General features: G+C 36.5%; 1 pseudogene; it reads right to left on the reverse strand.

The window, feature by feature from the left end:
* Positions 1-683: 683 nt before the first annotated feature.
* Positions 684-15,020, reverse strand: part of LOC141519227 (large ribosomal subunit protein eL6 pseudogene) — a 37,656-nt pseudogene continuing 23,319 nt past the window's right edge.

Genomic DNA, 15,020 nt, shown 5'->3' on the forward strand with positions numbered 1-15,020 from the left:
TCCTGGGTTTTTTTTTTATCTCTTTCCATGGGAGATTGGTGGATTTTCTCAATTTCTATTTTGCTCTCTGCTTCTAGGATATCTAGGCAATTTTCCTGTAGGAATTCTTTAAAAATGATGTCAAGGCTCTTTTCCTGATCATGATTTCAGGTATCTCCATAATTTTTAAATTGTCTTTTCTGAATCTGTTTTCCAGATCAATTGTTTTTTCAATGAGATATTTCACATTTTCTTCCAATTTTTTATTCTTTAGGTTTTGAAGTATTGTGTCTCGATTTCTCATAAAGTCAGCAGCTTCCCTCAGTTCCATTCTACATCTGAAGGATTTCTTTTCCTCAGAGAGCTTTCTTATCTCTTTTATCCATCTGGCCAATTCTGCTTCTTTTTATTTTTTAGATTTTTTTTTTGCAAGGCAAATGGAGTTAAGTGGCTTGCCAAAGGCTACACAGCTAGATAATTATTAAGTGTCTGAGGCTAGATTAGAATTCAGGTACTCCTGACTCCAGGGCCAGTGCTCTATCCACTGCACAACCTAGCCGCCCCCCCCCATTCCGCTTTTTAAATTATTCTTCTCCTCAATAACTTTTTGAACTGTTTTATCTATTTGACCCAAGCTAGTTTTTTATTTTTTTATTTTTTTTTCACTATTCCAAATATTTTAATAAGAGTTCTCTGCAAGGCATTTAGGACACCAATTTGTGAGGATAAACTCCATTGGAGAGAGAGAGAGAATACAGAACACAGGTAACTGCGGAGCTGAGGAATTTTCTTGATTTTGGGCAGGAGCTGAGAGTCCACTGCTTTCTTATCAGCCTTGTGCTGCTCTGTAATCTCATATTTCTCTTTCTCTGTGTCAAAAATCTCCTCCTTCTTGGTGTCTGGGTTTACGGAGCCTCTTCTTCTTCTTAAAGTAAGCATCAGTAAGATGATTTGGAATTTTTACACCAGAAAGGTTAACCCTAGTAGAGGTGGCAATGACAAATTTCTGATGGGTCCTTGTAGAGGAACCCGATTGATGGTCAGAGGTCCAGCCACCAGTAGCAAACCACTAGCCAGCTGCTTCAGGAAAACCATGTGCTCACCCCTGTGGCAACCAGTGAGAATAATCAGAACTGTATCTGGGGTGATGCTAGAGCAAAGTTTCCTCACATGCTGGCTGAAGGGTTCTTTGCCATGACTTAGGAGTTTTCTCAGCACATCTTCAGTAGGGTAATACCTGGGCATTTTGTGAATCTTTACCACTTGGTTTCCTCCATTTTTATCACCACCAACTGGCTTTGAGATAGTAGCAGGCACCTTGTCTTTCTTTTTCCTTTCAATCTGGGTTTTTGATGCAGCATATTTCCGCTTGTACATGGCTCTGTGGGAATACACTGCAGACCTGGAGTATCTGCTGATCCCTCGGGCCAAGACTGGATTTCGACTGCAATGCTTTCAAGGTTTTTTCACCACCTTTTCAGCCCCATCTTTCTTTTTGGCCTTGAGAGAAGGAGAAAGAGTGTCCCAAGCTAGTTTTAAACATGTTATTTTCTTCAGCATTTTTTTTTGATCTCCTTGACTAAGGTGCTGACTTTTTCAGGTTTTTCCTGCATCTCTCTCACTTCTCTTCCCAATTTTTCTTCTACTTCCCTCGCTTGATTTTCAAAATCTTTTTTGAGCTTTGTCATAGCCTGGGCCCAATTTTCATTTTTCTTGGAGTCATTAGTTGCAGGGGCTTGTCCTTCAGATTGAGTATTTTCATCCTTCTTGGGATCATAGACAATGTATTTCTCAATGGTGTTCCTATTTTTTCTCTTCACTCATTTCTCCAGCCTGTACCTGTTTTGGGAGTGCTTCCTGAGCTTTTGGGTATTATTGGGACCTATCCCTCCACAAGGATCTCAGTGTGTGAAGCTTTATCTTCCCTCCTGGTCTGTAAATGACCTCAAGCACACCCCCCTGCCATAGGTCTGAGGTGGCACTGGCGCTGTTGTTCTATTGGGGGAGGAGGCCTAGACTGTGATCAGCATCTGAATGTGGTCAGATACCCAGAGTCCTGTTCCAGGTACAGAGGACAGACCTCAGAAGTCTCTCTCTCTCTCCATTCCCCTACCTAGGCTGAGTACTCAAGTCTCCATTGCCTGAGGGCTCCTGCTTACCAGCTCCGCTGGATCTGAGCTGCCATGGCCAGGCTTCTCACTGAGTGCCCTGAGGGCTGGGCTTTACCCCTTCACTCTGGCAGAGCACCCCTCTGCTGATCTTACAAGTTGTACTTGGTGCTCCCCAGGGTGTAGGTCAGGAAACTGCCCCTGCTGCTGTGAGCCACAGCTCCCAGGCACCCTGGGGCTGCCTCTGGGAGGCTGAAGTTCCTTAACTCTGGCATGCCACCTCTCTAACCCCATGGAGCAGAGCCTTTCTGGTATTTTCTAGGTTACTTTGGGCTGGAGAACTGTCTCACTGGATCCCTCTGTGGGTTCTGTCTCTCAAAAAATTAGTTAGAGTCCTTATTTTATAAGTTTTGAAATATTAGAGAGAGCACCTAAGAGAGGATCTTCTCCTGTTACCATCTTGGCTCCACCCCCTCTAACATCAAGAGTTCTTCACACTTGATTGGCATACTTATCCCACATTACATTGAAGCTATTATTCCTTTGTGATTCCATGGGATTATAGGGTGAAGAAATCACATGCTTGCATGCATATGAAGTAATAAACTGTTGGTGCCACCTCACCCATCATCTTTCCACAATATTCAGGATCATAATAAATGCCTTTTGATGAATTGGCTGGTTTCACTCAGAATAAGTCTTTCTTTGTTTAATGAGTAGTTCATCCACATAATCATATATAGAGTGGAAGAGTTAAAGACAAAAAAACCTTGGTTTGAATTCTGTCTTTTTACTGACTTTATAATCCTTCTATGCCATGTGACCTTTCAGAGATTCAGCTTTATTTTCTATAAAATAGACATAACAATACTTATAATAAATATAGTGTGACTATTTTCTAAAGTTAAGGATAAAAAAAAGATCATCACCATTAGACTACTTTTTGCCAATGCTGTTAGGGTATATGATGTTCTTCTGGTTCTACTTATTTTATTCAGCATCACAGTTTCTTACAGAATAGTCATTTTTCCATCACATTCATATGCCCCAATTTGTTAAACATTCTGATATTAATAGGCATGCCTTCAGTTTCCAATTCTTTGTCATTACAAAAAAGAGCTGATATAAATATTTTTGTACATCTGGGTTTTTTTTTACCCTTTTCTGTGATCTGTTTGAGATTCAGACCTAGTAGATCATATTTGCTGAATCAATGGATATGCATAGTTTTACTGCCTTTTTTGACATAGTACCAAATTGGTCTCCAGAAAATTGAATCAGTTCACAGATCCACAAAAATGCATTAATGTCCCAGTTTTCCTCCATTTCCTCCAATATTGATCATTTTCCTTTTTAGTAAAACTGGCCAGTCTGATAAGGATGAGGTGGTACCTCTTATTTATGCTAACTTGCATTTCTCTGATCAATAATGATGTATAGTACTTTTATGTGACTTTAAATAGTTTTAATTTCTTCATCTGAGAATGTGTATTCTTACAAATTTGCCTCAGTTCTCTATATATTTTAGAAATTAGTCCTTTTTCAGAAACAGTTGTAAAAATTGTTTCCCAGCTTACTGTCTTCCTTTTGATTTTCACTTCATTGGTTTTGTGGAGAAACTTTTCAATTTAATGTAATAAAAATTACTCATTTTGTCTTTTATAATGCTCTTATCTCTTCTTTGATCACAAACTCCTCCCCTTTCCATAGATATGACAGATAAATTATACATAATTGGCTTATGATCTCATTTTATATGTCTGAATCCTGCACACATCTCGACCTTACCATAATATAGGATGTGAGGTGTTAGTCTATGCCTCTTTTGTGCCATACCATCTTCCAGTTTTCTCAGCAGCATTTATCAAACAGTAAGATCTTTTGCCAGAAACTAGAATCATTATGTTTATCAAATAGAAGATTACTATAGTCATTTCCTGCTATTTCTTTTGCACCCAATTTATTCCTCTGATCCATCACACTATTTCTTAGACAGAGCCAATCAGTTTTGATGACTGGTACTGATACTGATAGATCTGATATGTCTAGGTCACCTTCCTTTGCGTTTTTGCATTAATTCCCTCAATATTCTTGATTTTTTTCTTCTATATGAATTTAATTTCTATTTTTTCTAGTCAATAAAGTAATTTTTGGATGTTTGATTGGTATAGCACTGAATAAGTAATTTAATTTAGGTAGAATTATCATTTTATTATATTGACTTTTTCTCTGTGAGCAATTGATGCTTCCCCAGATATTTAGATATGATTTTATTGTGTGAAAATTAGTTTATAGTTGTTATATAATTTCTGAGTTTAGACTCCCAAGTATTTTGTTGTCTGCAGTTTCCTTAAAGTTCTCTTTCTATTTCTTGCTGCAGCATTTTGTTATACATGTACATATACACATACACATACACATACATATACATATACATATACATATACATATACATATACATATACATATACATATACATATACACATACATATACACATACACACACAAATACTTAATTTATGTGGATTTATTTTATATCCCATATTTTACTAAAAATTACTCATTTTTTTCAAGTAAACTGAGACCTTTTTAAAGAACTTACCTTAAATTAAGGCTAATTTCCCATTGCATCAAAGGCTGTCTTCAGCCATCTTGATCCATATTTAGGCACTCTTTACTTAAAAGAGAACAAAATGAAACTATTGACTTTTCATAGCTTTCCTTCATTTAAATCCAAATGACTTACAAGTCATGGCATCATCTCCTTTATGTCACAGTCCTCACTGAGACTGAAATACAAACATCCAATTAGTACTAAGAATTACCTATTTGTTGATCAGTTTGTCAATACACATTTCTTACTTTCTGTCTGTCTGTCTGTCTGTCTCTCTCTCTCTCTCTCTTTCTCTCCCTCCCCCTTTCCTATCCCTGCCTTCCATCCACTTAGGCTATCACACCCTTCTCTATGGATGTTCTGCCCAAAGAAATGCAATTATTTTTGCATTTTAAAGAAATTATTTTCCCAATTATTTGAGGATAGTTTTTAACATTCATTTTTAAGTGTTCTCCTTCCACCCTTCCCTTTTCTGTTCCTAAGATGACAAGAAATTTGATGTGGTTTTACATGTACAATCAAGTTATTCAGATTTTCATACCATTCTTGCAATGAAAGAATAATCAGAACAAAAGGGAAAACCATGAAAAAGAAAAAAATGTTAAAAATATGAGAATAGTATGCTTTGCTTTGCATTCAAACTACATAGTTCTTTCTCTGGATATAAATAGCATTTTCCAACACAAGTCATTTAGAATTGTCTTTGATCACTGTATTGTTGAGAAGAATGAAAGTGTTGGAAAGAAGAGATTTTAGATTGATTACAAACAGGTCTACAGAGTTGTTGCTCTGACTTCATTGAAGAATTCTATTAAACCTGGACAGTGTATCAGCACAATGCCAGGAAACTGTATTGCTTCCATTTAAATGATTTTAAGAAGATTCTGAAGATAATCTGGCAAGAGAAGATAACAGACACTGAGATCCTTTCTTGAACTAAATTGCCAACCATTCAAATATTATTGCAGAGAGTGCTGGAGTGAGTGGTCACTTTGTTAGAATGTGAAAGGTATGCTTACCAAATAGAAAATTTTATGAGCAACTTATACAGGGACACCTTAAAAAGAGTCAGAAGAAGAGACACAGGGACACCCTGACAGTTTCTCTTAAGAATTTTGGATTGATGGTGAATCATGAGAGACACTGGCACAGAACTGACTATCATGGCATGCCCTCATCAGAGAGGATGCTGTGCTCTGTGAGCAGGGCAGAATTGAAAACAAAATCAAAGGACATGAGAGATTTATATGTTTAGAGGAGTCTTCCCAGATATTCACATGAATTTTTCATGCCTGATCTAAAAAAATATTTCTGAGCTCATATTAGTCTGATAAGTCAAAGTTGGACAGACTGTAATTTGTCTCTATCCTAGTGATATCATTTTGGTCTTCTTTGAAAAAGAACGAGGAAAACTAATCAGATGAGAAGATCTAAGTCTGTCATAACTGATCAATATACAACATGAATTTACTGTGAGCAAAGTTCTCCCGGTTCTTCTCATTTCACTCAGCATCAGTTCATGTAAGTCTTTACAGGTTTTACTGAAAATCTGTCTGCTCATCATTTCTTGTAGGACAATAAAATACCATTACATTCATATAACCACAACCTGTTCAGTCATTCCAAGAGGAGCATCTCTTCAATTTTCTATTCTTTCCCATCACAAAAAGTTGATATATATATATATATATATATATATATATATATATATATATATATATGGAATATAAATGTTGATTGTTGATTCTTTTGACTGGTCAGCAATTGACCTGAGACCAACCTCACTATGTCACTTTGGGGGCCTTTAATGTTTCAGAAAAATTATAAATAGTAATTTTCTTTTTTTAAGATTTATTTATTTTGAATTTTACAGTTTTTCCCTTAATCTTGCTTCCCTCCCCACATCCCGTACAGAAGGCAGTCTTTTAGTCTTTCCATAGTTTACATGGTATACATTGATCTAATTTGGATGTGATGAGAGAGAAATCATATCTTCAAGGAAGAAACATAAAGTATAAAAGACAGCAAAATTACATAATAAGTTAACTTTTTTAAAAGAAAATTAAAGGTAAAGATATTTGGTCTTTGTACAAACTCCTCGATTCTTTCTCTGGATAAGATGGTATTCTCCATCAGAGATACCTCAAAATTTTGCCTGATTGTTGCACTGATGGAATGAGAATGTCCATTAAGTTTGACCAACACCCCCATGTTGCTGTTAGGGTGTATAATGTTGTTCTGGTTCTGCTCATTTCACTCAGCATCAGTTCATGCAAATCCTTCCAGGTTTCCCTGAATTCCCATCCTTCCTGGTTTCTAATAGAATAGAAAAATATATTTTGCTCCAACCTTTTACCTTTAATCTATATGTATCTCTTTGCTTCAAATGAGTTTCTTTTAAGCAGCATATTGTGGGATTCTGGTTTTTAATCCACTTTGCTATTAAATTACATTTTAAGGGACATTCAAATTTCACATTCAAATTTATAATTACTATTGTCCTTCATGTAAGCTTCCCTCTGTTTGCATTTTTCCCATTTTTTCCCTTTATCCATATTCCCCAGTATTTTGTTTCTGAATATGACCACCTTCAGTGTGTTTGTCCTCCTATAGCCAACTCCCCTCCCCTTTTTCCCCCATTCACTTTGCACCTTCTTCCTTCACTTCCTTCTATTGCTTCCCTTTTCTTCCTTCCTCCTTGTTCCCCTTTTTAATACTTGAAATGTAAGATAAGTTTTTTATCTTAACTGAGTGTGTCCATGTTAACTTTAAGTGAAATCTGATGAGAGTAAGAATCAGGCAGTTCTTTTCTCTTCCCTTCTTCCCCTCTACTGCAATAAGTCCTTTGTACCTCTTAATGTAGGAAGATTTACCCCATTCAGTCTCCTCCATCTTCCAATCTCTTTACTGTCCTCCTTTTTAAGAAGGTATTGTTTTTAAATCATTCCATCTGAGTCACAACAAAGTCATGAGTGTCCATCACTACTGGTTAAGTATATTCCCTCTAATAGAATTACAATTATTGAGAGCTATTAGAGTCTTTCACTCAGGTAGAGATATAGCCAGTTTCATATAATTGGCTAGCATTTTCTTAAATAAGTCATGAGAAACCATTGCTTCTGACTAAATATATTCTCTCTACTGAATAGAGTTACAGTTCTTGAAAGTTATTCAAGTCTTTCTCCCAGATAGTGATATAGCCAGTTTCATGTTATTGTATAGCAGTTTTTTTTTACACCCCTTTTTTTACCTTATCATGTGTCTCTTGAGTATCCTGTTTGAAGTCCAAATTTTCTTTTAAGCTCTGGTCTTTTCATCAGGAAAAGTTAGAAGTCTCCTATTTCATTAAATATCCATCTTTTGCCCTGGAAGAGAAGGCTCAGTTTTGCTGGATAATGAATTCTTGGCTGTATTCCAAACTCCCTTACTTTTCAGAATATCTCATTCCAGGCCCTCTGATCCCTTAATGTTGATGCTGCCAAGTCCTGTATCATCCTTACTGTGATTCCTTGGTATCTAAATTGTTTCTTTCTGGCTGCTTGCAGGATTTTCTCTTTTATCTGATAGTTCTTGAATTTGGTCACAATATTCCTTGGCTTTTTCATTTTGGGATCCCTTTCTGGAGGGTATCTGTGCAACTAATTTGGAGGGGATCCATCAGCAATTATTTTGCCCTCTGTTTGTATGATATTAGGGCAGTTTTCCATCACTAAATCCTGTAATATTGTCTAGGTTTTTTCTCTCTTCAAATTTTTTTAGGTTTTTTTTTTTTTTTTTTGCAAGGCAGATGGGGTTAAGTGGCTTGCCCAAGGCCAAACAGCTAGGTAATAATTAAGTGTCTGAGACTGGATTTGAACCCAGGTACTCCTGGCTCCAGGGCTGGTGCTTTATCCACTGTGCCACCTAGCCACCCCCTCTCTTCAATGTTTTCAGGAAGATCAATAATTCTAGGTTTTCCCTCCTTGATCTGTTCTCGAGGTCAGTGGTTTTGTTGATGAGGCATTTTACATTTTTTTCTATTTTTTCAATTTTTTGGTTTTGCTTAACAGACTCTTGTTTTCTCAAAAAGTCATTAGTTTCCACAGACTCCTTTCCTTTTTTAGAGAACAATTTTCTTCATTTATCTTTTGCAACTCCTTTTCCAATTGATCAATTCTGTTTTTGAAAGAGTTTTCCATTTGACCATTTGAGGTTTTGAGAGGGTTATTTTCTTTATGCATTTGTTCAATTGTATTTTTTCAATGATTTGTTTTCTTGTTGCAAGGTGTAAATTTTCCGTCTGAAATTTTCCAATTGATTTTTAAACTCCTTCCTGATTTCATAAAGGAAATCTTTCTATTCTGGAGACAAAATCATATTCTCCTCAGAAGTTCTGCATTTCTCTGAGTTAGGGTCTTTTCCTTCTAGGATTTTTTCCTATGGACCCTTCTTTTCTTTCTTCTTTTTCCTAAGATCTTATATTAGCAGAGCAACTGATTCACAGAGGTTTGTTGCTGAAATCCCTAGAGGCTTTATACACTGGGTTTAGTAGCTACAAGTGGGCTGGCCAGTAGGGGGTGCTGGTTACTTTCTCTGGAGTGTCTGTGAACTTGATTTGAAGCCCTTTCCCTGGCGGGGGGGGGGGGGGGGCAGTGCTGCTGGATACTTCTATCCTTGAACAATGTGGGCTAGGCCCTGGAGCAAGTTAATTACTTTCTCTACAGTTAAGAGAGCTCTGCTGCTCACTTCTGAGCCTGGGGCAGAGTTGGGCTGTAATTGTGTTTGCTCTTTCAAGAGGCTTCAGCTGAAATAAAGGTATGGACTCTGAATTCTTCCAAACCAGAAGAGCCCAGACATAGATGTCTGCAACTCTCTCACACTGGAACTCGTCCTCCAGCCCTACTGGTAAGCCCTAGACCGATTATCTCACAGCCATTGCCTGTGCTCCCCAGTTTGCTCATGCCTCAGCCTCTCACCCTGCTGCTGATCAGGTTAGTCCTGCTCTCAGGCTCTCATCCTGTCCTGTGCTTCTGTCAGACTCTGCTTTCTATGCCCAGCTCCTGAAAGGCAAGCCTTGAGGTAGATGTTCTTCTCCTAGCTTCTCTCTCTGGGTTTTGTTGATTGGATTTCTGTTTAGAGGTTTGTTTCATATTAGAAATAAAAGAAGATCAGGAGACCTTAACACAGTGCCTGTCTTCTCTCTGCCATCTTGGCCGGAAGTCCAATTTTCCAAAGAATTTCAAAATGGATAGAGTGGATAGAACTTGACATCAGAAAGTCCTAAATTCAAATAATACATCAGATATCATGTGATTTTGGGGGGAAGTGACAGTCTTAACTTATCTAAGCCTCACTACCACCATTTGTGAAATGTGGATAACAATACTACCTATCTCACATGGCTATTTTAGAGATCAAATTACATAACATATAGAAAGTGATTTGGAAATATTAAAACAATATATAAATCAATATCAGTAGGTTCAAGAATGAAAAAGGAGACCAAAATAATCAAAAAACTGCCTTAGTTAGAAAACATTTGAGTTACTTGACAAGAAGGAGCATAGGGCTGAAAAGGGCAGTCATGCTTAAAATACAAAATTTTTAAAAATCTCATGAAAAAATATGATGCAATATTATAATGAGAATCAGGTGCATGTATGAAGAATGGTACTAAGATGATTGGACAGGATCATGGTGGATCTGGGTTCACATCATATATTGCAAATGCTCAAAATCCTCTGCCCAGTATCTTAGTGCCAGAAATTTTATTCCAGATTTATTCCAGATGCGAAATCTTTCAACATATAGATGTAAAACACGGGGTCACTTTCCTTTGTTCTATTGCTTTTTAAGTTATAGCAACTTTTATTATGATGAATAACATTTTTCTTGAAGAAAATTCCATAAAAAAAGATGGAAAGCAGATTGAGCAGAATAGAGTACTATAACGAAAATTTAGAGGGAAACAATAATAAATTATTTTAAAATTCAAATTGGCTTGAGAGAAATGATTTAATTCCCTTCTTAAAAGTTGTCAGCTTTCAGAAATGTAATGAGGGAGCACTATCAGGCATAGCAAATATTGTAGTTTGTTTTCCTTACCTGTATTTTAATTTAAGAAAAGACCCCATTAATAGGGGAATCACAAAGTGACAGTGCTCTGTACATAGCATCAATTAAAAAATATTTTCTTCAATTTCTTGGAAAATTAGTTATTTCACTTGCATGGTTTGTGTAAGCAGTTATGTTCAGGCATTACTAAGACAAGTATTTTTTCAAATGAGCTATCATTAAATGAAAAAATCACACTCCCCAATTTCACCAAAGTTTGTTTTTTTGTGTTGTGATCTAAATAATTCCTCAAGATTATAAAAATGGTATGTTGTAAAGAAGATGGATGGGGAATATAATTTTAATTATGTTACTACTGATATCATATGATATTATTTGTAGCTTCTTGTTATATCTCTGTCTCTTATCTTAGAAATGAGAAATTTGGAATAAGTGCACTCTAAAGTACTCTTTGATGGTACAATTCTTTGATGAGAATATGCCAAATAATCAATGATTCTCCCAGAAGACTTGAAGGACATGATTCTTTGTTTTGATTATCATGAAATCATTGCACTTTAAAAGTTCAGAGGAACTGAAGGCAGATTAGCTAAAATGAGAACTGAAGAATTTTTTTCAGTTGAAAATTTACTTTAATTTTAAGTGTCCATTCAGGTCTTAAACCTTCTTCATTATTTCATTCAATCTGATGTGAATCATGAATATGCAAAGGTACTGAGAATTTCCAACATTTTCTTAGATGGTGAACCCTTGCTATGAAAAAAATAAGTTTTGCTACAATAAATGTGTATTTTAATTCAATGCATTTATCTCTTAGACACAATCATTATCTACTCTCAATACTTAAAGAGTTTTTTGAATCAGGAGCATGCAGGGGGCAGGAGGACAATGATGATGGTTGGGTTAAAGCTGAGATAAAGTACATTATTTTTAAAGAACTAAGGAAATGGCCATATAAAAAGTGAAGATACAATTATCTATGTTGAGAAGAATAGTAGTCCTTTGCCTTGGATAATGTGACTTGCCTCTACAGGATTCTTAATTCCTAATTTCTTTTCAAGACTTCACAGACTTGAAATTTTCCATCATTTGTATGATAGATTCCTAAACATACAGGAAATGATAATACTATGATTTTTTTTGAAAAAAAATCAGTGCAGAATTCAAGGGCATAGCCAAGATGGGAGCATGAAGCTAGAAAGCTCTTGGGTTTTTCCCAAAACATTAAAGGGAGACCCTATACAGACTTTAAAGCTATAGATCTCACCAAGAGCAGTAAAACAAATCCTCAAGTCAAGATATCATGGAAAAGCTTCAGTTAAGATCTGTCACTTCTGGGTTAATGGGAAGTATAGCCACAACTTATAGCTACAACAAAGATCAGGTCCCACCTCAGCAAGCCAAGTTAGGGCTATACGGAAGCTGGGGCAACAGTCAGGACTGGATTGGGAAGAAACAGCTGCATAGAAAAATCCTTGGTTTAAAAGAGGTAACAAACCTCTTCATAGGCATTACCTTGGCTATAAAGACAACACTTTGGCAAGCAATAAGCCATGGACCAGATCCTGGCCCCAGCACAAAAAATCGAGCAATGGACTGACTGTGCACCAGGCTAGAGATCAACTATTACAATAAGAAAAACAATTGAAATTTTAAAAATCAAAGAAGAAAGAAGAAAAGTAGAAAAATGAAATGAGAGTCAAGCAGGAGACTTATGAAAAATTGACTGAAGAAATCAAGTCCTTCAAAAGTAAAAATGACCAACTAGAAAAATAATGCAACTCATCAAAAAATAAAATTGACCAACAGGAAAAGTAAAACAAGCAGCCAAAACAGATAATTTAAATGCCAAAGAAACATAATCAGAATTACACAGTACTTATCAGCCTCAAAATTACAAGATTGGATATTCTAGAGGGTAAAGAACATTGTATTATAATCCATAATCAATTATGGTACAAAATTCAGCATATTCTCTCAAGGGAAAGATGAATTTTCAATAAAACAAAAGGACTTAAAATTTTTTCCTGATAAAAAGACAAAATTGAACATAAAATTTAGTATTGACTCAAGAGTTGTGTAAAAACATAATTGGATAGAAGAAAAAAATAAATCAATAATATTAGACTGGAATCATACCCACAAGAGAAAGTAATACTTGTAATTCTAGAGAATTATATTTCTCTTAGAATAGGTACAAGAAAAATAAAGTTAGGTTATGAATATAAGATGACCATGAAAGTGATTAGCCTTTAGCCAACACTTGGTTGAATATATTTGGAAGGATTGTGGTATAAAGGTATTGGTATAAATGAATCATGAAATGGTATTGATTTATAAGGGTTGTTTTTATTATTTTATTTTATTTTATTTCATTTTGATTTATTTATTTTATATTATTACAATATTCTTGTTAAAAGAGTAAACACACCCCCCCCCCCCCCAAGAAGAGGAGAAGCATCAAGTATAGTGAGAGAAAAAAATACACTTCAGTGTGTGTTCAGATTCCAATGGCTCTGTCTCTGGGGTGAGTTGCCTTTTTTTTTTTAATCATATGTCCACCAGAGAAGTTGCTTCAATATTTTTCCCAAAGTTGCTATTACTAGCTTTATTTCTCTCCACTCTATTCCACCACTCTCTCTCTCTCTCTCTCTCTCTCTCTCTCTCTCTCTCTCTCTCTCTCTCTCTCTCTCTCTCTCTCTCCTTTAATCCTGTCCCTGTCTAAAAGTGGTTTTTATTTGTGTATTCTTTCCCAAAATCTTCCCTCACTTCTATCATCTCTTCCTCCCTTCCCTCCCTGCCTTCCCCCTTATCCCATCGCCTTCTTCTCATTTTTCTAGGGTAAGATAGATTTCTATAACCTATTAAGTATGCATGTTATTTCCTCTCTGAGTCATTTTTTATGAGAATGAAGGCTCACTTATTCCTCCTTACCTTTCCCCATTCCACTCAATTGGAAAAAGTTTTTTCTTGACTCTTTTTTTTTAGGTTTTTGCAAGGCAAATGGGGTTAAGTGGCTTGCCCAAGGCCACACAGCTAGGTAATTGTTAAGTGTCTTCAGTACTTTTTGTATTTGTTTCACTAAGCTTCTGATTTGGTTTTCATGATTTATCTACATCGCTCTAATTTCTCCTCCTAATTTTTCCTACACCACTGTTAATTGCTTTTCAAAGTCATTTTTTGAGCTCATTCATAGACTCAGCCCATTTTCTATTTCTCCTGGAGGTTTTGGGTATAAAAGCATCAATTTTGTCCTCTTCTGAATCTTCCATGGGACCAAAGTAATTTTCTGTGGTCATATTCTTCTTTTTTCGTTTGTTTGCTCATTTCTTCATCCTAAGACTAATTTACCACACTTCTAAGGCTTTAGGGTGTTTTTTTGGGGACACCCCACTGGGACGTTTGTTCCTCTAAGGTCTTATGGACTCTTGCTTGTGCTTTGATATGTAGATGACCACATGTTTCCGCTCTGCCCTGCAGCTGTGAGGAGGGTCCCTGCTTGCCTATCTTAATATGGAAGCCCAAACTGCAACCTGGATCTGAGTGTGAGCAAACAGCAGAGTCCTGCTTCAGTGAGAGCAGAGAGATTTCTGCAGTCTCCCCATACTCCCTTACTTTCTGTGTGCTGTATTCTGGAAGTACAGGCTGGTTTCCCCAATTCCCACTGCAGGTTCTCACCACAGGGCTGTTCTGAAGCTGGTGCCCCTCACTCTGCACTCACTTTGGTGCAGCAGAGTTCTCTCACTGCCCCTTCAAGCTGTGAGGTGATCCCTGGGTTGTGCTGCGCTGAGGCCCTGGCTTTTTTTACAACCCACTGATCCCAATGAAATGCATCTTTCCTATGGAACTTCTAAGTTATCTTGGACTGGTAAATTGTAACACTCATACTTTCTATGGGCTCTGCCTGCCCCTCTAAATTTTGCCTAGAGTCATAATTTGACAACTTTTGGAGATTTGGGAGGAAGGAGTTTCAGGGAATTCCTGGCTTCACACTGACATCTTGGTTTGGCCCCCCCTAAGGGTTGTATTCATATTGGGACATTAGAAGGTACAAACCTTGAAGTGATCTTAGTTTCTTGAAAACTTTAGTTAATGAGGCTTGTAGTATTATAGGGACAGAGGGATATTTTAGTGAAGAGGACTGGAGGGAAGAGAGTATTTTGAGGGGATTGGCATAAATATATCATGAAGTGATTTTGTTTTACTTGATTAGCTATAGTTAGTGGGAATTTTTTTGGAGGGGGGGTAATAAATTGTCCGTAAT

This window comes from Macrotis lagotis, chromosome 3, assembly GCF_037893015.1.
Source record: "Macrotis lagotis isolate mMagLag1 chromosome 3, bilby.v1.9.chrom.fasta, whole genome shotgun sequence".
Lineage (NCBI taxonomy): Eukaryota > Metazoa > Chordata > Mammalia > Peramelemorphia > Peramelidae > Macrotis > Macrotis lagotis.